Raw genomic sequence first — 24,739 nt, 5'->3', positions numbered from 1 at the left:
AGCGCCGCCATTGAGGATCGATCCAGCCTAAGTTCGATAGATCTCAGCCATGTTCGATCGATTCAAGTCCAAGGTTCGATCGATCGAACTTCCTCCAGTGCGAAAAAGTTAAATTTTCAGCTAACAAAAAGTTGTCCTTTATCCAATCATTGGGGAATATTTGCTGTAGACCCCAGCTTATTTTGGGTGTCATTTGACCTACCTATATAAGGATAAGGATTACTTTTTACATCATATCACATCATATCATATCATATCTTGTAGAACTCTTGGAGAGAAAGCATAGAGGAGGAGGAGGCTAGAGACACCATTGGAGACTCTTCATCAACCAAGGAGCAATTCTCTACCATGGAGTTAGCCTTTGAGGGTTGGAGAATGTAATGACCCGGATTTTCACGGATATATATATATATATATTTTCCGTTGTCTTTCCTTTATGAGTTCAGTTCCTCTTCGCTTAGTGTCGTCTCGAGTGCTTTGGAGTGATTTCCGAGACTCTTTTATGTGGATTGACAACTTCCTTTGAGAACCGATTAGTTTCCACATTTTTCGTTTTTTCGACACTATTCACTTTTCGTCGTTTTCCCTATTTCGTCCTTTTCCATATTTTGTCTTTTTTCCGTTTGAAACTTTGTTGGCATAACCACACTTCTTGTGTTTGAAGTTGGTTTTTGACTTCATATATCTCCATCTTGAGTGGTTTCCACGAAATACGTATCTTTACTTTTGCAAGAAAGTACTCTGGTTGCTCCCGGTGTCCATAGGGGCTTGGATGCAAAATTCTTTGAAATTATTTTCTTTTCTTGGGGTGTTTTTCATAAATATCTTTTGAAGATATTTTATTTCAGGGGTTTTTAAGAAAATATTTTTGGAAGATATTTTCATTCTGGGCCATTAGTGCAGTTTTCACTTTTTGGAGGGGCCGTTGTGCAATTAATGAAAGTTATTGCTAAATGCCTTGTTTTTAGCCTGGATCCTTGTACGGGATTCATTTTCACTTTTCGTCGAGTCGTTTACTCTTAGAAATTCCTTCTGGTCATTGTTTTCCAGTTTCTGGCCCCGGTTAGCGCCAAACTTGTTTGTGGCATAACTTTTTGCTCGAGACTCAGTTTTTGACACCGTTTATTCCGTTATTCATATTTTCTCATTTTAAATCTTTTTTGTTCACAAATTTTTGTCATTTGAGTGCATCTGCTCAAATTTCACTTTTTCGGACCCGGCAGGCCCGTTCGGGGCACTTTTTGAGATTTCTATAAAAGGGGGGTGAGATATTTTATTTTTTCATCTTCCCCACTCTCTTGCACGACCTGAAGCTTTCATGGCAGCCCAAGGGAGGCTGCCACCTTCTCTCTCCTCTTTTGAGCTTCATTCTTTCGTCAGAACATAGAAGAGCCTTTGCGTTTAGTGTTCGTGTTGACTACGCGTTTCTTTTACCCTTATTAGAACCCATTTCTGACCATTCTTTGAGTTTGGGTTTGAAGTCAAGTTGTAATTTTGATGGGGCTTCCTTGGGGATTATGTGCATGGTGTAGTCCCCAACAAAACCTAGAAGTTTCGTCGGATTCGGAGCGGTTTCCATTTGGTGGCTTTGAGATTTTCATCTCAAATTGAGGTAGGGGATGTTCTAGGCTTTTGTGTGTGTTGTATTGAGTGTTTAGCATGATTATACAACTTAATTGCATGCCTTGTATCGATTATAGAAAATTAGTAATAATTATTACTTTGTATGAAATTTAATTCACAAGGATGTGTATAACTTAGAATGGAATTGTGGCATGTTAGAAAATCATGTTTTAATATGTTTGTCAACATATATTAAATTGGGATTAATTGAATAAGAATTGCATATTTTATTTAAGATTTATCTTTTGTGAAAGATTAAATCCCATGGTCGTACCTAGCATAAAATTGACTTGTGATATGCTTTTAAATTATGTCTTTGCATGTTGTTTAACATACTTTAATTTGAGAGCATTTGGATAAGTATAAAAATCTAGAGATTTTAATTAAAATGATTAATTAAAATCTAATTAAGGGTTTCATTGGCCTAATTAAGTGTTTAACTTGATATTTGTGATAATTATGACTTATGTTCTAGCATATGTTAATTTAGAACCATTTGATGTTGTTTTAGAAGTTAGGGATTTGATTATCATGATTTAATTAAATTCCACTTTATTGTTCTTATGGCCTAATCGAGTTTTGATGTGGTGTATGTAATGACCATACTATATTGTTTATCATGTATTAATTGGAGGCCATTTGATTGAGATTTGAAACCTAGGGAATTTAATTAGTTTATTGATTAAATTCCGTTTCTGTTGTATTATTGATTAACTCATGTATTTGACATTGATAGTATGTTTAAAGCATGACTTTTGACTTATAATGGATTTATGAGTTATGTTTCAATATTGGATTATATTGTTATAGCGCGTAACGAATCGCGCTTTGAAGATTCGACATTGTCATCCTATAGTAGTTGTGGATTTAGAGCATGTGTTGTGTGGTTTCAGCCTACTTGTGCATGAAGGTAGTTTCGTGTACTATTCAATACGTATATAAGTTGTAAACTTATCTATTTATTTTGGAACCACTTGGGACATTGCATGATGGCTAGGGTTTGGCTCTAGTACGGGTACAAGAGTTATCTAAGTCAAAAGTTCGTGCGTTGGGTAGGCTGCCTGGGGGTTAGTAGCTCCAAATTAGTCCAGAAAAGTTCGTGCGTTGGGTAGGCTACCTGGGGGTTAGTAGCTCCAAATTAGCCCTGTATCGGTCTCATCTGACTGATGTCCAAGTCTTCCAATATTTGTTTTCGCATTCAATTCCAAGTTATCAATCATGTTTATATTGTGACTGTGGTTTTGGCTATTGACGATTTGATGTTGTTAAGTACATCCATACTAAATTGCTATATTTAGTTGATTTAGCATTTAGATTTCAAGTTGATAACTTTGAGAATCTATATCTAGTTGCTTTGTGTAAGCATGTTTCTATCTGGTTGCTTTGTGTAAGCATGTTATATCTTGTTGCTATGTGTAGCATGCTCTTGTGTTGTTAAAATTGCATAAAGGATGTGTTTTATGCTAGAAATGATCTTAGGTAGCTAGGATGTTCCCTGAGTCTCACCTTTGACATAGACGTTAGGTGGAATGAACCACAATAATTAAATCATGTACACTTGTAAAATGTAAGTCGATGCATGCTCATTTCCTACGAGTAGCTTTATGTTACTTACCCCTACGATATTGGGGCATATTTCAGGTACAGGATACAAGATTTGAGATTGCAATTGCTTGGGTGATTTGCTGAGTTGAGCTTCTTTAGAAGTATTCTTGTTCACATGCAAGTGCTAGCATGTTCATGATTTGTCTATGAAATGTAATTTTTCTAACTTGGAGGTTTGACATGTCAAATGTTGTAAATGTATTGTAATGAAGCCATAGGCCATTGTAGCACATCTATTTTATCATATTACATACACTTGCATGCTCACTTTGGCAAACAATACCTTCCTTGATGAAACAAAAACTCTAAGTAGCATTTTTAGGGAGTTTTACCCTATTCTGTTCCAGGGGCATTTCGGGTATTTTACAATGCGTTTTTTTCATTTTTCCTCGGAAACATGTAGAAAACTAAATTTTGAGGGGGGTTTCTTCTTTGTGTTTTTCCAGAAAACATCATCTTGGCCCTCAAAAATTAATATTTTTCCGAAAAATCCTTGCTGCCAGGTTTTGCAAATTTTTAGTACAAATGTAGTTGGTATTATTCATCGACTTTTTTTTGAAAATCGTCACGACCGATCCGAAACTTCCGGAGGTTTTGTGGGTGCATTTTAAGATTGACTTTTCAATTTAGACAATTTAAAAACCTCCTGAAGCCCTATTTCCAAAACTTGGGCAGTAGCTCGGATTAGTTTTTTTTCCTCTTGACCTGATTTTCTTGGGGGCATTTTGGGCATTTTACAATGCATTTCTTTTTGTTTCCGTCCATGGTCAGGGTAGGAAACTTGATTTTAGGGGGGGTTTCTTCTTTGAGTTTTTCCAAAAAAGTCCATTTAGATGCCCGTTTTCACTCTCAGTTGTAGCAGTGGTGGGTTGTCCTCGTCGGGCCGTCGCGACGTCAATTCTTCTTTTGGGCTTTTCTCCTTCGTCCGGACTCCGATTCAAGTGAATTTTTTTTTGAACTTGTCTAATTTTTCATTGTCTTTCCAGCGGTGTGCTTGATAACACTTGAATCCACTTTTTACAAAATAACCATTTTGCCCCTAGGTTCTTTTTGTCCATTTTTGAAACAACACTTCTGCATTTGTTTCCTTTGGGTTCCGTGACCTCATTGAGGGTCACATTGGTGTCTTAGAGACGCATTGTATCTCTAGAGACCGTTGTTTCACCTTTTGCTTCCGCATTTTGGATCTATTATCGGGTCATCTTTTGGTCATCACTGACGCACCGGGTTTACAAAACTTGGGCCATCACAGAGAAACACTACCATGAGTGGCTAGACATCCTCTTGGGGCTAGAGTTAGCCCCAAACATGCTTTCTATATCTTGATTTTGTGTATTATTGAGGGATTAGTGTTGTAATACATGTTTTGGCACTTTTATATGTATAGATCTTGTTTATTCAATGATTTATATAGTTTAATGCTTCCAATTGATCATTTCATTCTATCCATATGTCTATGTATGCTAGAATAGATGTTCATGTGTTTGTCTCTATTTCTTGTGTTATTGATGCATGTCTATGTGTATTAATGCCATAGATCTAGAAATTGTCAAAACATTGTGCTTAATGGAATGCTCTTGTAATTTTCTTGATGGTTCATGCTCATTTCTTAATGGATTGTGCCTTTCCCTTAGCTTAATTAGTTTAATTTCATGTCATTAGCTTAATTGTAGTGTAGTGGTAGCATAGTTGTTAGATGGGAGGACAATCCATGTTTGTTGTTTGATATTCCATACTTTTGAATGCAAATAGCGTATGTCTCTAACCTTGTGGTGTATTTGGCTTGTGAGCTTAATGTAAGGATTAATGACTTGCTAGATATATTGTGCTTTTCACATGCTATTTAGACAATATATACTTAATTGTTATATATATTGTGTTTTTCACATGTTGCTTAGACAATATATACTTAATTGGTCATCGTTGCTAGTTGAATCAACCAAACACACACACACATCAATATTGCAACACACATTTCCCTCATTAGTCACTTGTTAAGGGTGTAGAAAAGTATTATTTGGTGGTGACCTCTAAACCCCAAGATCTCTCTCTCTTACTTACTCTTTATTGCATTCAATTATTTAGTTTAATTTGCTCTCTAGTTTAATCAACCAACCAACTATTTGTTTGATCACTCGACCTACTAACCCTAATAGTGATTCCACAACCAGATTCGATTCTAATCCCTTGGGATGATCCTTACTCACCCTAACTATATTTTTAGTGAAGGTAGAAGTGACTTTTATAAATGTAAAACTTGGCCCTCGCCTTAATGCAAGCTTATGGTAGGACGACACACCATCAGTTTTTTGCGCCGTTGCCGGGGATTAGGCAACGTCGTATTTGTGGAATTCATTAGGAATTAGTACTCTTTTGATCGTATCTTTACTTTGTTTTTATTTTTCTTTTGATTACTTATTGTGTTTGTTCATCTTTGACAAGGAGCATTGAGCTAGGAAGTAAACAAAGAAGCATTCAAGCAAAGGGGCTAAGCAAGCAAGGAAAAATGCTAAAAATTTAAAAAATTGCTAAGCTAAGCTATAAATTTGGAGTTGAAGTGCTAAAGGAACTTTGTGAGACTTTCTTTACTCAATCCCTTAGTTAAATTGTCGGCCCGCGTGGAGGCTTGTTTTTAAATTCTTAGACAAATTGTTGTGAAGTCGAAGTGTTTGTTCATTCATTGTGTTTGTGTGTTTTTACATTGTGCATGCATGGTCGTAGATCACTAAGACCAACTCTTGTCCCTCTTGATTTACATCTTGAATCCGTAGTTAGAAATCCTAGGGGAAGAGGAAGTTCTAGTTCTACCCAATCCATTTCATCAATGGAAGGACATAATGAAGAGCATGTAGAGGACCTTGGTCACATAGACCAACAAGGTATCCTCCATCCAAATGTGCATCATGAGAACATTCAAGCACCATTAGACATGCCTAGGCCATTCATTCACCAACCACAACAACAACAAGGCCAAGTTCCATTTGGAATGCCAAGGCCAATGTATGCTCCACAACCTCCCATCATTCAAGGAAATCAAAATCAAGGTGCCCATGTTGCACCTCAAATTGCTAATCCTCCACTTGCTTTAAGAGATCACTATGTGCCTAATCAATACAATGCACCCACATGCATTCAATTGCCACCATTTAGAGCACATCACTATGAAATTAAGCCACAAACCATTCAAATGCTTCCTAACTATCATGGACTTCCAAGTGAAGAACCTTACAAGCATTTGGATGAGTTTCTAGAAGTATGTTCTACCGTAAAATATACGGACATGCCGGAAGAGGTCTTAAGACTCAAACTTTTTCCATTCATCTTAAAAGACAAAGCAAAGTATTGGTTTAACAATCTTAGGCCTTTTTCAATCAATTCTTGGACAGAAATGCAACAAGAGTTCTTGAAGAAGTACTATCCGGTTTCTAAGACCAATGCTATGAGAACCTCAATTCGGGAATTTTCACATAGGGATGGAGAAACGTTTCATGAGGCATGGGAACGCTTTAATGAATTGCTTAGGAAGTGTCCACATCATGACATGCCCAAATGGCAATTAGTTCAATATTTCTTTGAGAGCTTATTGGACAATTACAAAGGCATGGTTGATGCTTCCATGGGTGGCTCATACATTGATAGGCATGAGGATGACGTGTGGCGTCTTTATGAGAGCATGAGTGAAAATTCTTTGCATAGAACATTATCATCCAAGAATGGTAGAAATTCACAAGATAGGAAGAGTGTTGGCTTATATCAAGTCGACCATTCAAATGAAATAGCCGCCGAAATGAAGTCTTTATCTCAAAGGTTTGATTAATTTTTGATTAACCAAAACTTAGCGAACCAAGTATCTTCCTTCCTTAACCATTCTCATCGTGCATCAAATGAAACATGTATGACTTGTTCTAGTGTTCTTCATTCTACTTCTCATTGTCCTCACGGATAAGTGCATAATGAACTTAATGAACAAGTCAATGCAGCTTTTGTGAACCAAGGGAACAATCCATATGGTACTCATTATAATCTAAGTTAGAGAAATCATCCGAATTTCTCTTGGAAAAACCAATGAGAGGGCTCAAACCCTTCCCAAGGCGGTTTTTAAGGGAAGTATATTCCACCTCCATTTCAAAACCAAGGATCCCAAGGCTATAGACCTTATCAATCACAAGGGAATCAATTTGCTAACTCTCATTTTCCCAACTAATCTTATTCCCAAGGAAATGTTAGAAGTCCCGCATTTGAAGAAAAAGTTTTGAATGCTTTGGGCACTCTTGAGGCAAACACACAATTGCTTCATTCCCACTCTCAATCTATTGCGAAGCTAGAAACCCAAGTAGGGCAAATAACAAGCACTCTTAATGCAAGAGAGAAGGGAAAGATGCCTATGAATGCCCCACCTAAGAAACAATGTGTTGTGGAAACCCATTCCTCATCGGAAGGCCATCCCATTGAGCATGTTAATGCGGTGACTACTTTGCAGAGTGGTAGGATTGTGGACAATCAAGTTGAAAAGTTCAATGAAGAGAGTGAACCGGTGCAACCTCAAGTTGTCACCCGTCCCGTTTCACATCCCATTCCTCCTTCATTGCATATACATGATCTTGTAAATGAGAAAGCTTCAAAATGTGATTTGAAGAATGATTTTGAAAATGATTTGAAGAAAGATTTGTCGAAAAATGAATTTGAAAAGGTTTTGTTGAAAAATTCTTGTGTTGAAGAGTTTTCAAAAGAAAATGCTGAAAAAGTGTTTGAGCCAAAAGCTCCATTTCCGGATGCCTTAAAAGGATCCATTTCAAAAGACAAGCAAAAGGCAAAAACCAATAAAATCATAGAAATGTTTAGGCAAGTGAAAGTCAATCTTCCACTTTTGGATGCAATCAAGCAAATTCCGGTTTATGCCAAATTCTTGAAAGACTTGTGCACCCAAAAGCGAAAGAAAAAGAGCCAAGCACCAAGAAAAGTGGTTTTAACCGAGCAAGTGAGCTCAATTTTGCAACATAACACTTTACCAAAGTTTAAGGACCCCTGTTCACCTACTACTTCATGCATTATTGGTGATCATATCATTAATCGGGCGCTTCTTGACTTAGGAGCCAGTGTTAACCTTCTTCCATACTCGGTTTATGTCAAATTAGGTCTAGGTGAATTGAAACTGACGTCGGTAGTTTTACAACTTGCTGACCAATCCATTAAGAAGCCTAGGGGTATAATTGAGGATGTTTTGATAAAGATTGACAAAATTTTATTCCCCGTTGATTTCGTTGTCATTGACACGGAACCGGTCCCCAATCCTAAAAGCCAAATTCCCGTTATCCTTGGCCTTCCTTTTTTGGCAACTGCTAATGCCAACATCAATTGTAGGACGGGGATAATGAAGATCTCATTTGGCCACATGAAGGTGAAGTTGAATATCTTCAATCCCACACCCAACTCATTTGACAAATATGAAGGAGAGGTTAATGTTGTAGATAAATGCTATGACCTTCACTGTCAAGGAAGTGAGCTTTTGTGTAAGACCAAAACTTACAAGGGATCATCTTCAACCTTGCATTCTCAAAGTCTTGTTTCAAATTATTGCCTTGAAAGGGCATGGAAGCCCAAAGATTGTGATTGCATTGACAAGGGATCAAAAGTTTCTTTTAAGCTTAATCCAACAAGTTCTTTAAAGAACTATTTGTTGGGTGGAGTTCAAAGCATCTATCACCCCAACAAGGAGGGGATGCATTACAAGATCTTTGATCCGGGCTAAAAGAGCCCAATGTCTTGCTAGAGATGTTAAAGACTAGCATGACATTTCGTAGGGTGTCAAAACCCTATTCCTCCCTCATTTCTATCTTAAATTTCATTTCTTGCGAAGTCTAGATACTTGTTTTTGGTTCATATGTATTGCTAGGAACTGTGATTAGGATTGCATGAACTTTTATGTTATGATTGAGCATTTTGCATAAGTTCGATCGATCTCAAATGAGAGTTCGATCGATCGAACTTCCATCTGCATCCAACACTTAGAAATTTTTTGACCTGCATCCAAATCACCTCTCTATCCCATCGTTCGAACTTATTCTCAGATCGATCAGAAGACCTTAGATCGATCCAACTTCAAAGTTCGATCGATCTTGAGTTCCAACACTTAACCAAAATTTTGAACCAAAAACCTGCATATTTTTGCTCTCTGTCTGATCGATCGAACATTTTGTTCAGATCGATCTCAGTTCTTCATCTCACCATCTTTGACTTTGTTTGACTTTTTAATTTTAAAAAATCCAAAAATATTTTTATTTTATTTTCTATTTCAAAAATCCCAAAAAGATTTTATTTTATTTAAAAGGGGGGGGGGGGGGGGGTTTACTTTATTTATTTCAAAAATCCAAAAAGATTTTATTTTATTTTATTTTTACTCTTATTTTTCAAAAATCCAAAAAAAATTTCTATTTTTCAATTTTGATTTTTTTTTTTTTAATTTTAGTTTTAAATTTTTCAAAAATTCCAAAAATACTTTGAAGAGAGATCATCACAGTTCGATCGATCTGAAATCTTAGTTCGATCGATTGAACTGATCGGAAAAAGTTTTTAAAAATAGAACCTGAGGGTCTCAAGATCGATTCATTAGATCGATCCAACCTTCCAAACCCTTGTCCCTCATTCCCGTCACCACTGTGAACCCATCTTCATCATCTTCTCCGGCGAATCTCCGGTGAGATCCGATGGGCGTTGACTTCTCTCTTATCTCCATCACCCCATTCGCATCTCATCCACTTCTCTCATATTTTAGGTGAGATCTGAGATCCACTTTGTGATTTAAGCTTCTATTTTTTGTATTCGTACTTTACATGCTAAATCCATGATATTTTGATGATGAAATCCACCATTGATGAAGCTTGAAACATTGTGTATATATGTGTATATATGTATATAGATTTGTATATATGTATATATATTTGAGTTTTGATTTGTTTTGTGGGTGTATGGGCTTTGTAAAGTGAGTAGGATTGAGGAATTATTGTGTTGATGGGCCCACGACACTATTCGTGAAGGCCCCATGCCATCCACGTCACAGATCTGTGACCTTTCGATTTTTATCTTCGCACAGTTCGATCGATCGAACTTTTATCTCAGATTGATCTTGAGAGATCGATTGAACTCATTTTTTTCAATTTCTCAGATCGATCGAAGTTTTGAGATCGATCTCACATTTTTTTGTGATCGATCGAACTTCACAGATGTCATACACACACTTCATTCATCATATATTATGTTCATGCTATCTCATATATGCCCAATGCCTGTGATATTCCACACTGGATGCATTTCATATTCATATTACTTAACATGTTCACCTCCTATCACTTGTATAGATTCATGTCATATATGTTTTGTCTATCTTATTTGACATGCATGTTTCTATTTTGTGCTTTCAATTCTTTATTCTGGCACCGACTCCCCTTGCAAGTTTTAAATTATTTTTTAGGCCATGACTAAGCGCAAGACTGTTGCCAAGAGGCAACACGGGGCTCAGAGATGTATCAGACCTAGGATAGAGGAGCCAACAGAGCCCTCTCATATACAGGAGGAGCCATTAGAGCCTACTCCACCTCAGTTACCTTCTCATGAGGCTGAGGCTGATCATATTCCATCTACTTCTGAGGCTTAGCCTGCGTTTACACCATCTCTATCTCCATCACATGCTGAGGCTGAGCATTTACCATTACTATCTCCACCACACCAGCCAGCTCAGCCAGCTCGAGAGCGTGACAGGCCCACGCCTAGATATGCACATATGACAGTGGACCATGAGTCAGTTTTCAACACAGATTTCTTCTCCAGATCGATGCTGACCCGATCAGCTTATGATGATATTATCCAGAGGGACCTTGCAGCTATTCTTGCCCCAGTTATTGAGCCAGTCTACCCGTGACTAGTACGGATGTTCTTCCAGGACCTCCGACCGTCCCTGCGTACCACGGCAGAGCTAATCACTACCATAGATGGCCATCAGATTTCTATTACTGTGGACACATTAGCCAGATCATACCATTGTCCACACTGATGCCCTCCGGAGCTACATGAGCTTTATCCTAGGTTATTCAGGCCTTCTTCTGCCGACATGACAGTATTTCTGTCAGGTCACCATGCCGATGACGAGACTTTTGCCACCCGCACTTTTCTTCCAGATGACCTATGGTTCTTTGATTCCGTTCTCTTTCGGAACATATATATGGCCGGGTATAAGATTCAGCGGTGAGAAAACTATTTGACAGCCCTCTACGCATTTTATACAGGCCACTGGGTATCTATCCCCGCGCTCATCTGGAGTGTGATGAAGAAGCTCTTCGATGAGTATATCAGTAAGGAGAAGCCCGGAAGGGCTAAGTCTCTCCCATTTGGCCACCTCATTACCCAGATACTGATTGATCAGTGCTATCTTTTCCATCCTCAGGAGCACCCTGAGAGAGGTTCCTGTCACTTTTTGAAGAATGACTGGAACAAAAGCTACAATACTATTATCACCAGACTGCAGGACCATGCAGTAGTGGCTGCAGAGGAGCTCGAGGCTGAGGAGGCTGAGGTAGTAGCAGTAGACCCAACAACGGACAATGTACCAGTAGGTCCAATTACCGAGCACATAGACATTGATTTAGAGTGATCTACAGATGACGCAGAGCAGCACTCTCCAGCTGGGTCGCCAGTACACGAGGAGGAACAGACTCAGGATCTTTCTTCTGATTCATCCGTACCTGAGGTTCCTAGTCAGCTTTGGAGAGCGTCTTCAGGCTCTTGAGGATGCAGTGGTTGCTATCAGAGCTGATACTGCTGCCATTCGAGCCGATGCTGTAGCCCATCGAGCTGATTTTGCTACATTCCGCACAGATGTCATAACTGCACTCCGAGACTTATCTCACGATATCCGCGTAGCTCGCCCTACCCGTTCTGCCTCGTCCACTTGAGATTCCCAATTTTTTCTATCTTTTTATACTACACCTCTGTGATCTATACTTCATTTTTATCACTGTATATTATTTGCAGCTGGATATGTCGACTTTGCTCTTTTGATGTACTCTATACTTTATTTTCTTTATATATGTTTTGCTATGGATGTCATCTATTATGTTCTCATATCTATCTGTTTGACTCCATCAGGTGCATCACAGTGACTACAGTAAGAGAGAATGCTACATAATTTTCAAGACCATCCTTATACCTCTCTCACTGTTTTATTTCATTTACACTTGCATGTCCATTGTGCACTGATTATCCTTTTTTGTTATTTGATGAGTTTATCCGAGTGCCAAATTTCAGGACCACAGTTAATCCCAAGTTTGGGGGGGCCATGCCACCCACTTTGGATACTTTTGTCCCGATCATTCTTGCTCTAGTTGCACTGGTATGCTCTTTCCTTTGTTCTCTTTACACATTAAGGACATTGTGCCTTTTAAGTTTGGGGGTAATGGTGTATGTTATAGTGTTTGCTTTTAAATTCAAAATTTTGAGTATAACTTGTGTATTTGAGAGATTTTCTATGATTGGTCCATATTAGCGATGATTTTGATCTTTTGAGGACTATATTGCTTAGAATTTAAAAATTACATGACTTGAGAGTCCAATACTCCTTGTATGCCTTATCGATGCCATTTATGAGCAAATTTTTCACAAGATTGATACCTTGCTTGCACTTGTGGTCCACATTATCTTGATTTTGTGATTATTTTGAGATTCACTCTAAGATTCTACACTAGCACCGGCGCACACTAGCATTCATTTGTGGGGTACATGCTTTGTTGATTATTGAATTGGTTATATCCCAATTGGGCTAGTAGTGCATTGAAAGCTTTCATTTTTGATAAAGGTGGATAACAACCCCTTTTCACTAAGTAGCCGGGATTCTATCCTCATCAGGCACTGAATTTCTCGCGCCGAAAGGTGGTGGGCCCAAACTCTAGGTTAATAATTGAACTTGCTTACAAAAAAAAAAAAAAAAAAGCAAAAGTAATAAAAAGTGAGGACTTTTCCCAAATGGTGAGAAGAGGAAAATGATTAAATGGAGGTTATTTTGATTTGTAGCCTAGTTGATTTGAGCTTATAAGTCCGTAGGAGTGTTTGAACGCCTAATGCCCTAAAGCCATTTGGTTTGGGTGTCATTGACCTAACGCTCGATCTCAAGGATCACTAGAAAGCTTAATAGATTAACATACTGCACCATGCTTCCATCTTTGATCCTAAAAAAAAATAATAAAAAAAAGTGCACCTAGAACAATAAAGCTTTAATAAAAAAGTCAACTTTTTGTCTTGATGATCGGTACTAGATTTGTGTGCTAATTTGAGGGTAAGGATATGATCATTTCTTTAGTTAACTAAGATAGTAACACATTTGATGCCGATCCACTCAAAAAGGATTCTAGAGTTATTTTGATTTGCATGATCATTTTCTTGATGTGTGGAGGGCCATATTTGTTTGCTTGATGTTGAGATTTTGAGAGATTGCTTAGAAATGTTTGAAAAATTGCATACTTGAGGTAGTTTTCTCCCAATGCTTGTTTGCAATATTGGTGTCTCTTTTGTGAAGATGAGCTTAATGTTTGTGGGTATCATTTCTGGAAACCCTCACGAGACTTCACTCGTCCACTAGGGGTAACCTAGGGGTTTATAAAGCTTGTTGCATATGTTAAGTGCAATCGTGTTCCTTACGAAAGTGGCGTTATCCATTCATTGCTTTCTAGTTCATAGTTGTATAGTTATTTATTTCATTCATTTACTTTCTAGTTCATTGCTAGGGACTAGTAATATTTAAGTTCGGGGGTGTGATGAGTGCTGAAAAGTGCGTATTTAAACCCCTTAGGCTTAGGCATTCTAGTACCCTTATCTATCTCACTTTACCGTCTTAGATTGATTTCGTGTTATTTTCATTTTTAGGAACTTATCCCGAAAATAAGCTAACTCAGCCAACTAAGAGCAGAAATGAAACAATTCTGGGATGAATCAAAGAAAGGAACCAAGTGGAAGCAAAAGGAAGAAAAAGGTGGAATTCAACATCTTCGATCGATCTCAGATCAAGGTTCGATCGATCCAATATGATCGATCTCAGCACTTCAAGATGGATCAGAGCCATGATGACATTTTTAGAGATCTCAAAAGTTTGATCGATCCAACATCATTCTTCGATCGATCGAACTACTTTGTCCTTATCCAAATGATTGATCTTATCCAGTTGTACCACCCTACCAACCACTTTTGTCCTTTTCCCAAAAATATCTTCGAAATATCTCAGATTTGTTTTTATCCAACAAGCGCCGCCATTGAGGATCGATCCAGCCTAAGTTCGATAGATCTCAGTCATGTTCAATCGATCTAAGTCTAAGGTTCGATTGGATCGATCGAACTTCCTCTAGTGCGAAAAAGTTAAATTTCTAGCTCACAAAAAGTTGTCCTTTATCCAATCATTGGGGAATATTTGCTGTACGACCCCAGCTTATTTTGGGTGTCATTTGACCTACCTATATAAGGATAACGATTACTTTTTACATCATATCACATCATATCATATCATATCATATCATACCTTGTAGAACTCTTGGAGAGAAAGCTTAGAGGAGGAGGAGGCTAGAGACACCATTAGAGACTCTTCATCAACCAATAAGCAATTCTCTACCATGGAGTTAGCCTTTGAGGGTTGGAAACGCACTACCATAAGTGGCTAGACATCCTCTTGGGGCTAGAGTTAGCCCCAAACATACTTTCTACATCTTAATTTTGTGTATTATTGAGGGATTAGTGTTGTAATAGATGTTTTGGCACTTTTATATGTATAGATTTTGTTTATTCAATGATTTATGTGGTTTAATGCTTTCAATTGATCATTTCATTCTATCCATATGTCTATGTATGCTAGAATAGATGTTCATGTGTTTGTCTCTATTTCTTGTGTTATTGATGCATGTCTATGTCTATTAATGTCATAGATCTAGAGATTATCAAAACATTGTGCTTAATGGAATGCTCTTGTAATTTTCTTGATGATTCATGCTCATTTTTTGATGGATTGTGCCTCTCCCTTAGCTTAATTAGTTTAATTTCATGTCATTAGCTTAATTGTAGTGTAGTGGTAGCATAGTTGTTAGATGGGAGGACAATCCATACTTGTTATTTGATGTTCCATACTTTTGAATGCAAATAACATATGTCTCTAACTTTCTGGTGTATTTGGCTTGTGAGCTTAATGAAATGATTAATGACTTGCTAGATATATTGTGCTTTACACATGCTATTTAGACAATATATACTTAATTGTTAGATATATTGTGCTTTTCACATGTTGCTTAGACAATATATACTTAATTGGTCATCGTTACTAGTTGAATCAACCAAACACACACACACATCAATATTGCAACACACATTTCCCTCACTAGTCACTTGTTAAGGTTGTAGAAAAGTATTGTTTGGTAGTGACCTTTAAACCCCAAGATCTTTCTCTCTTACTTACTCTTTATTGCATTCAATTATTTAGTTTAATTTGCTCTCTAGTTTAATCAACCAACCAACTATTTGTTTGATCACTCGACCTATTAACCCTAATAGTGATTCCACAACCAAATTCGACTTCAATCCCTTGGGACGATCCTTACTCACCATAACTATATTTTTAGTGAAGGTAGAAGTGGCTTTTATAAGTGTAAAACTTGGCACTCGCCTTAATGCACACTCTTAAGCTTATGGTAGGACGACACACCATCAATAAACATTAAAAGGAAAAGGATGCAAATTTCCTTGTAATTTACCCTTATGTGTGTATATGTGTGTGTGCGTGTGTTTGATTGTTTATTTTGATTATAACAGGAAGGGGGACTCAATGCAGTAATGACAATTAAAGGCTTAAAAGTGATTATAACTTATCCCAATGTAGGAATAGCGGTTAGTGCTTTAAGCAGGGGTCTTATTCACACATGACATTTATATTCGCTAGTCCCAAGAGGCCAAATATGAAAATACTAAAATAGGCATGAATGATCACAACTGTATGTAAGTATGTGTGTAGATATATATATATTGCCAAAGAAAGTAAAATTATAAGCACTTTGATTGGCTTAAGATGTAATGACGATTGGGTGTTTACGATTTTTATTTGATGAGCATCCAAGTTAAATCCAGTATCAAAGGACTTATCTTCCTACTTTTGAATTATTATTATTTATACATGCTTAAATATCTCACTTTGCATAGGAATGTCGTGGCGGTGTTAGACATGGCTCGAACACTTGGATATGTGTCAGACACAGTTTGGACACGATTAGAAGTGTCTTAAAATTAAAATATTTTATTTTTTTCTTGGACACGACTGAGACACGTTTTGGACACTTTCAAGACATAACGGGGTGATTTTATAATTATTTATTTTAGAAAAATATGATTTAATGTAATTTAAAATATATTATAAATTAATTAAAGATAATATAAAATTTAAAAAGACAAAAATAACAAACATCTAACTCTGAGTTCTAAATTAATTATTTTATTAACAATTTTATGGATAAAATGAGTAAAAATTACTATTTTATATAGGGTAAAATGCAAAAAACCCCACTGAACTATTGGGCCCCTGAACTATTGGGGTTTTGCAAAAAACCCCCTTAACTATGAATTTGTTGTAATTTGCCACACCACACCACTTTCCGATGCCGGAAAAAATAAAATGACCAATTTACCCTTTTCTAACTACGTCGTTTTGGCTTTTCTTCCCAAAAATCTGCTAAGTAATTATATATATATATATCCTTTTATATAAATTTTTCCTATAACTACCACCACCGTCTACGACCACCATCACCACCACCGTCTGCGTCCACCACCATAACCACCACCAACCATCAAACCCAATCGAACGAGTACAATTGCCACCACCATCACCCACCATCACCAACCACGACCCAACCTTCTTTCCATCAACTTCAAAACTCAAATAATCCATACTAAAATCGCACACCGTGAAACCCAATCCAAACCCCACAAACCTACTGCCACCAACCCACTTCCTCGATCTACCTCACACATATAATATACACACACGCACAAACACACATATATCCTCTAGTGCTGCCGCCGGTGAATCGTGCTTGATCGAAGAGGAATTGGGTTATACACACAGACATATACATACACACACACACACACACACACACACACACACACGTATATATATTATACACACCACCACCAACACCGGCGAGTACGTCGGCGCAAGAGACGGTAGCTGTAATACCCCTAATTTCAAAAGGATAGTCCTCGTATTTTATTAATTGTTTAAGTTGCATTTTTATTTATTTAATTGTTTATTTTCTTGATTATTTGATTTTTTAATGAGTTAACTGTTTATTTGCTTAGGTATCTGAATTATTTAAATAAACTGTGAATTATGTTATTTAATGGAATTGTTCATTTTAATTACTTATTTAAATGAATTGTTTAAGTATTTGTTTCTTTTATGTACAGTGTTAGTAGGATTGCATTAGGGTTTTGTTTTTCTGTTTAGGTAATTGAATTTTAGCTGACTTAGAGATTTAATGAGTAATTTCTTTTCCCGACTTTAAGTTACAATTAGGATTAGGGTTTTTGGTCTATTTAGGCCTATAAATATATTTATTAAGTTCTGCCTAGGGTTTTAGAACTCTAGTTACGACTGTGGAGGCAGAGAAAGAACAGAGGAGGGTTTACAGTAGGTGGTTTTCGCCGAAGAGTTTAGGAAGCCGACAGTGCAAGGTTTCAGACTGAGACCTAAAGGCAAGTTCTATTCCTAACTCTCTCCCTTTGGCTTGTGTTCTTTACACGACTAATACAACTCCAGGATTATACAAAGATTAAAATTAATCTCATTTTGCATGTCTATGATGCTTAAAACTGTTTATGTTCACAAGTTGTTTATTGATTGTTTTAAATTCTTTCTTGAGTAACATCTATTTTAATTCATGTAAATTGATGTATAAAGAGTTTAATCAGTCTGTAACATACTGGGAAACACTAAAATTAATTTGGTTTGCATGATTTAGTTGCTTAAAACAGTGGGTGTTAGAAACGGCTAATTAATCGGTTTAAAATCTTTTTACACAATACATGTCTAAGTTGATGTCAATGAATGTATAAAGAAGTTAAGTGCCTCTTGAACATGCTGGAACCTAATTAGGATCATTAGAGACTGTAACAGAGAGGGACGGAATCAATGGAATTCACCGGAGACGAAACAGGTAAGGGAACGGGTGACTGCCGGCTCTCAGTTGAAGAGAGCAGGCTCTCTTTTACAAAGAGGCGGCTCCATGGAAGCATGGAGCCAACTTTAGGGACCATGGAGCAGGCTCCCTCAAATGCACTAGGGAGGCGGCTCCCTCTTTGAGGGAGCAGGCTATCTCAATTTTTATTTATTATTTATTATTTATTTATTATTTATTTTTTTTTTCTGGCTCTTCAGTGACTGTTTGGGCTACAGGGCTTGGATTTTGGGATTTTCAGACTCTGGTAGAAGCTATATTGGGATGTTTGGAGATGTTCTAGGCTAGATTAAAATCAATGATAGGAGATTTATGCAGAATAAAGCAACCGTGTGTTTAGTTCGACAGTAGAAATGGTTGAAAGAAATTAGTTGCTGTCTCGGGATTAAAGGACTTTAAGTTGTCTAAATTTTTGAATGGCAATCTAAAGTATTTTTTTCTTAGTTGATTTTGCCTATGTGTTATAAAAATAAGCTTATGAATTTATAGATTCTAATATGCTTATTGGGAAGTAAGTTGGTTACTATTTTTGGGAGGAAAAGATTTGAAGTCACTGCATTAAAGGATAACACTTCTCGTGGATGGTTTCTTTTACAGAATCAAATATGTTCTAGTATTATAAAACTAAGCCTGTGAAGTATATATTCTGTTGTGCTTACTTGGAATAAATTATTTTATGTATATGTCCCGTTGAATCAATTATTGGACTTTGTGATGAGGAATTGATTAAGCCTGTTAACTTATATAATTTTACCATGCTTAATATGGAACCATTGATGTTTATATCTAATATTTTATTATCAATTATTGGATATATGAAATAGTTGATAACTACATTTATTACTTATTTTATCAACTGCTGGATGTTGGATTACATGCACCCGTATGAGACGGTGGTATGTCTAGGTTTGGATTAGTTCAAAATACTAAATCCTACCTACACGGAATAAGGGAATGGATTATAAAATAAATCCTACTTATACTTAAGTTAAAGAAGCTTCACAAACTGAATGACTAACTAGATTACTTGTTATCTATGTTACGTCAAAGAAGTTGCACAAGCTGAATGACTAACTGGATTTCTTATGGATGGATAGGATATGATATGAATTTAAATATATTTTTATGGTACCGTGATATGAGTTTGAGTCTCAGAGTCGACGGTTAGGGAGCGCATATGCAGTAGGATGCGTAGCTGACTATGTTGATTGAGGTTGTGATACCCCCTAATTTCGGAACACGGGTTGATCAAGTCCGTGTACAAAAGTAGGGGATATCAAAACAATTAAAGTATTTCAAACAAGCACAGAATACAAAAGATGAATAATAAAGAATAAATAAACCGCTGAAGAAAACTAATAAATAAATTTTAATTAATAATTCTCCAACAATTACAACTCGGGAATCCCGTAACTCAAGGACCCCTTAAAATATTGTCCAATAATTTAATACTACTTAAAAGTACACAAGAAGAATAGATGAAAGACAATCTCCCAGTTGCGGATCCTCAACCTCAAGACTGGAACTTCTAATAGCCTGGAAAAAAAAAATCATGGATTAAACCCTACGAGCAAGTTCTCTCTACCATGACTCTGAAAACCAATAAAAAGATCATCTTTGACCAAAGCCAATCCTAATAAAGCTTTTATCTTTAGTACACCATGATATGAATATATATATAATTATATATACTACATTAGTCACATCTATTATTAGGTTCATTAAATTTAAAACTATTAAACAATGATTAAATTAACAATCATTCCTAGACCAATCCACAATTCATATTTATTTTAAAAAGAAACTCCATTGACCATAATTCCATTATAGACAATTGTTTAATCATTTAAACAATCGATTATAATAAAAGGAAAATTATATTAAATTTCAAATCCCGATAATGATTTTTATTCACTAAATCACACAGCCAATATTTAGGCTTTGACAAATCATCCATGTCTCTCCCAATATTATTTTATTGTTATATATAAAATAATATACTAATCTTTAAACACTAGATTATTCTAACGTAATCCTAATCCAACTGATACACACAATAACCTTAGATGGAATTTTAATCATCTAGCACATAACAATTTAATTACTCTTTGACAAATCAACCATGCCCTTATAAATATATCTATTTATATATTGGCAATTCAACCATGCCTCCTTAAATATAATTATTTATACTTTGACAATTCAACCATACCTACATAAGTATATTTATTCATACATTTAATTAGCAATTCATCCATACTTCCCATGTATGTATTCTATTCATACAAATATTTAGGTAATATTTTTAATCATTTGGCAATTCATCCATGCCTACACCTTAACCATGAATCACTTTAAACTTAACAATACGTTAAATCATACATAACCATCTCATGCATATTATACGCAGATCATTAATTTAATAATCAACCTATCAAGATATACCAAATAAGAATGATAATATTAATCAAGATATATCAAATAAGAATGATAATATATATATATATATATATATATTCATCATTCCAAACAACTCATAAACAAATTAAACTATATATACGCATATATAAATAATTATATATATATATATATACACACACTTCCCTCCATAACAAATTATTAATTTATTATATTTGCACAAATTAATGCTACTAAATATGTCAGAAATAGTTTCCCCCAAATACTCCATACCGGTTTAAATAGTTTTCCGACACCGTCTCACTAAAACATAAATATCTCCTATTAGGATGGGAATCTGATAATGAAATTGGTACCATTGGAAAGAGGACAAAAAATTCTTGAATTTGAGCTAAAAAATGACCCAATTTTGATTTAAAATGATTAAGTTATGACCGTTTAAATTTCGAGTAACAAAATGGGAATAATAATTGGTCGAACTCAATGGTTACTGTGAGCGCGACGGCACCGGATTAAAGACTAAGAGACTGACACGTGGCCCACTATGATTCTCTGGTGCATCAACTCCTATGGTGCACGCCGCACCAGATATTTTCTCGAAGTTGTGTAGGCCTCCATGCGCATGCGCCGCACCTAATCAAGTGCTATTTGATTAAACCACATATATGGCTCAGATCTGTGGCATACCGAATTTCCATGGAATCGCCCACACCAGATCAATCTACTTTGATTAAAATTATGTAATGGTGTAGATCTGTGAGTGGACCATCTTACCTTGTACGCAACCACACTGGATAACACCCACTTTTGAGTTCTAGTGTATTAAATATATATTATATATAAATAAGAAAAATTCTAAAAAAATTACAAAAAATTATATAAACCTTAAATAACTCTGTTGGGTCATAGATCAAACATAATAATTGATTTTAAATATATATAACCTATATATATATTAAAATCCAACAATTCTAAAAAATAAAATAATAATAAATTATGCTTTTAATATTCTGATTTAATCCTGATTTAATCAAATAAAATTAACTTAATATTTTTTTTTATTAATCTGTTCTAACCATGATTTAAATTAATAAATTTAATTTAAAGCCTTGATACTCAAGGTGAAATATTTATGGGTTCTAAAAGGAAAAATAGAAAAAACTCGCCTGAAGGTTTCGAAAAGAAACCGATGCTTCAAGCATTAATCGTCTCTTCCAAATTCCATATCCTCTTTTTCAGATCCGATCTCCTCCTTATCAGCCATTCTTCTTCCTCTCTCTCCACCTCCCTTATTTTTCTAAGGTGTAAACTTTTAACCCTAAAACCTTATGTGTATATTTATATACATTAAAATCTAAATCCTATTCCAACTAAGGCTCTCAAATAAAATACTAAAATTTAAATAATATATATTTATAAACATATATTATATTACATATATATATACACATTGTATAATTAACCCATTGGTTAATTAAATCATATATACCTATATATATCAATATATATATATATATATATTTATAATTAATACAAAAATGATCATTTAAATAATTAAATAACCATTGGCCTTTATTAATTAACCCAATAAGGTTTCATACAAGCCCAAGACCATATCTTTTGGTCCAACTTTCCTTAAGTCCAAATCCAATTAATTTAAATAAACCAAATAATTAACTAAACACTTAAATTAAAAAACTAATTACACTAAACACATAAACAAAACAATAAATTACAACCAAGTCATACTATACCAATAAAATTAACACACCAACAATTCAATCAATAATTAAGCACACACACAACAATCATCATATCAATAATTCACGAAATATAAATAAAATAAAACAATTAATCTAAACATTCAATAAAATAAATCAATTAAAAATTAAAATAAACGCAATTAATTCAAATTGAATCAAATAAATTATTTAAAAAGAAAATAAAAGTAATTAATTTCAATTAATAAATTCTTTAAAATATCGGGGTAGTACAGAGGTGTACCCTGTCAGGCGTAGGTACTCATGCCTACTCAGGTGCACTTTGCATGTTACCTTCTATTCAGGTTGAGACCCCCTGCATAGTCCAGTGAGAGTCCTGTAGTGTGGATATATATATATACGGATTATATAGCTATTGTTGAGTTGGTTAGAATGTATATGCGTATCGAGTCTCTGCTTGGATTGTAGTAGGATAGAACTTGTTCGTGGGCCTGACCCACTTCTATTTTTTAGGTACTTGTCAGTTCCAGACTTAGACCTGATCGTGCTGAGCAGAGATTACTACTCACTCTTCCGATGACGTATGACTTCTCTCCATGGATTAATTTTGGATGTCTTGTAGTTTTATTTCAGTTTGGATTTTTGTATTAGGGGTTCAATGGATGGATTCCCGAGTTGTTTAGCTATTGGAGGTTTTGGATTTAAGTATTTAATTTTAAATGATTTTATTTTTAGAATTCTTCCAGCTTTTATTTATTTCTTATTTCATTTTGTATTCCGTATTTGTTTTAAATATTAATTGTTTGATATTCCCTTGGGTTTGGGCCTAGGCCTGATCAACCCGTGTTCCGAATCCGAGTGGTATCATAGTAGCCGGGTAAGGGCAGGAGACGACGACAGTGAGATCCCGGCAACGACGAGGATGATTTGGGTTTTGAGCTGCCATCGAGTTACGACTCACTCGGTAACTCGTCCTGACCCAGTGGATCTAACGCGTCGATTGCACATTGTTCGTCGCCTTACCTCCTCCTTCTCCGCCACTATAATTGATGCTGACGTTGCTAATATGAGCCAAGACTTGCTCCAGATTGCTGCGGAGAGAGTTGGCTGTGGATCTAACGAGTTATGAATGATGCGGCTGATTTCGGTTTGCGGATGATTTGGGTTTAAATCTGTTCTTCTTTTTCTTTCATTTACTTCACGAAGAAACTCGCTGAAATTAGGTCAAGGTTCATTATTGCTTTGGTGGTGGTTGGTTTCTCTATTGGTTTTGATTGCCATTGTAATGGCGAGAAGAACGGTGGTGATTATGGTAGTGGTGGTAGACGGTGACGGTGGCGGTGGTGGTGGCGGTAGTAGCAGACGGTGGTGGTGGTGGTGACTCTCACCGATCTGAATATGGGTTAGGGTTCTATCAATTTGGGGAATGTGTGTTTATATATATATATATATATATATATATATATATATATATATATTCCCCAAATTGATAGAACCCTAACCCAAATTGATTCCAGTATATATAAAACCCTAACCCAAATTGATTCCAGTATATATACACTCTTATATATATATATATATATATATATATACATATATATAAGGGTGTGTATTATTTTGGCATCCAAACAAGGTGAGGATAATTTGGTATTTTCATATACGGAAGGGCATCTTTGTCCAAAAGACTTAATTTTTCTGTCACGTGAGAACCACGCGGTCCGTTTTGGACGGAAACTGGCCGGAGGAGGTAATCTGCAACAAATTTGTATAGTTCATGGGATTTTCTGTAATTTTGGTAGTTCAGGGGGTTATTTGCATGTTTCTTAATAGTTCAGGATTTTTTTTTTTTTTTACCCTTATATAATAATAATAATAATAATAATATATTGTATTATTATTTTTTAAAGTATCCATGCCATGTCCTAATTTTTTTTAAAATTTCGTATCACTGTGTCTACCCGTGTTTCGTGTCCGTACCTCATAGATTAGTACCCTTCCTGATTTTTTGCAATTATATATATATATATATATATATATATATATATATATATATCTATACTATTAGTAAATGTGTAAAGAGTTTCAGTATTTTAGTATTTATTTATTAATATAAAAAAAATA

At 35.6% G+C, this 24,739-nt stretch overlaps 1 pseudogene; it reads right to left on the bottom strand.

The window, feature by feature from the left end:
- Positions 1 to 6,672: 6,672 nt before the first annotated feature.
- LOC132305668 (small nucleolar RNA R71) lies at positions 6,673 to 6,771 on the bottom strand (annotated as a pseudogene).
- Positions 6,772 to 24,739: the final 17,968 nt, after the last annotated feature.

The sequence above is a fragment of the Cornus florida genome, unplaced genomic scaffold (genome assembly GCF_030987335.1).
Source record: "Cornus florida cultivar Cherokee Brave unplaced genomic scaffold, ASM3098733v1 CherokeeBrave_3.0.0_Hap2_Chr04, whole genome shotgun sequence".
In the NCBI taxonomy this organism is placed as follows: domain Eukaryota; kingdom Viridiplantae; phylum Streptophyta; class Magnoliopsida; order Cornales; family Cornaceae; genus Cornus; species Cornus florida.
The sequence above is the reverse complement of the archived record's forward strand: the minus strand, read 5'-3'. Positions and strand labels throughout refer to the sequence as shown.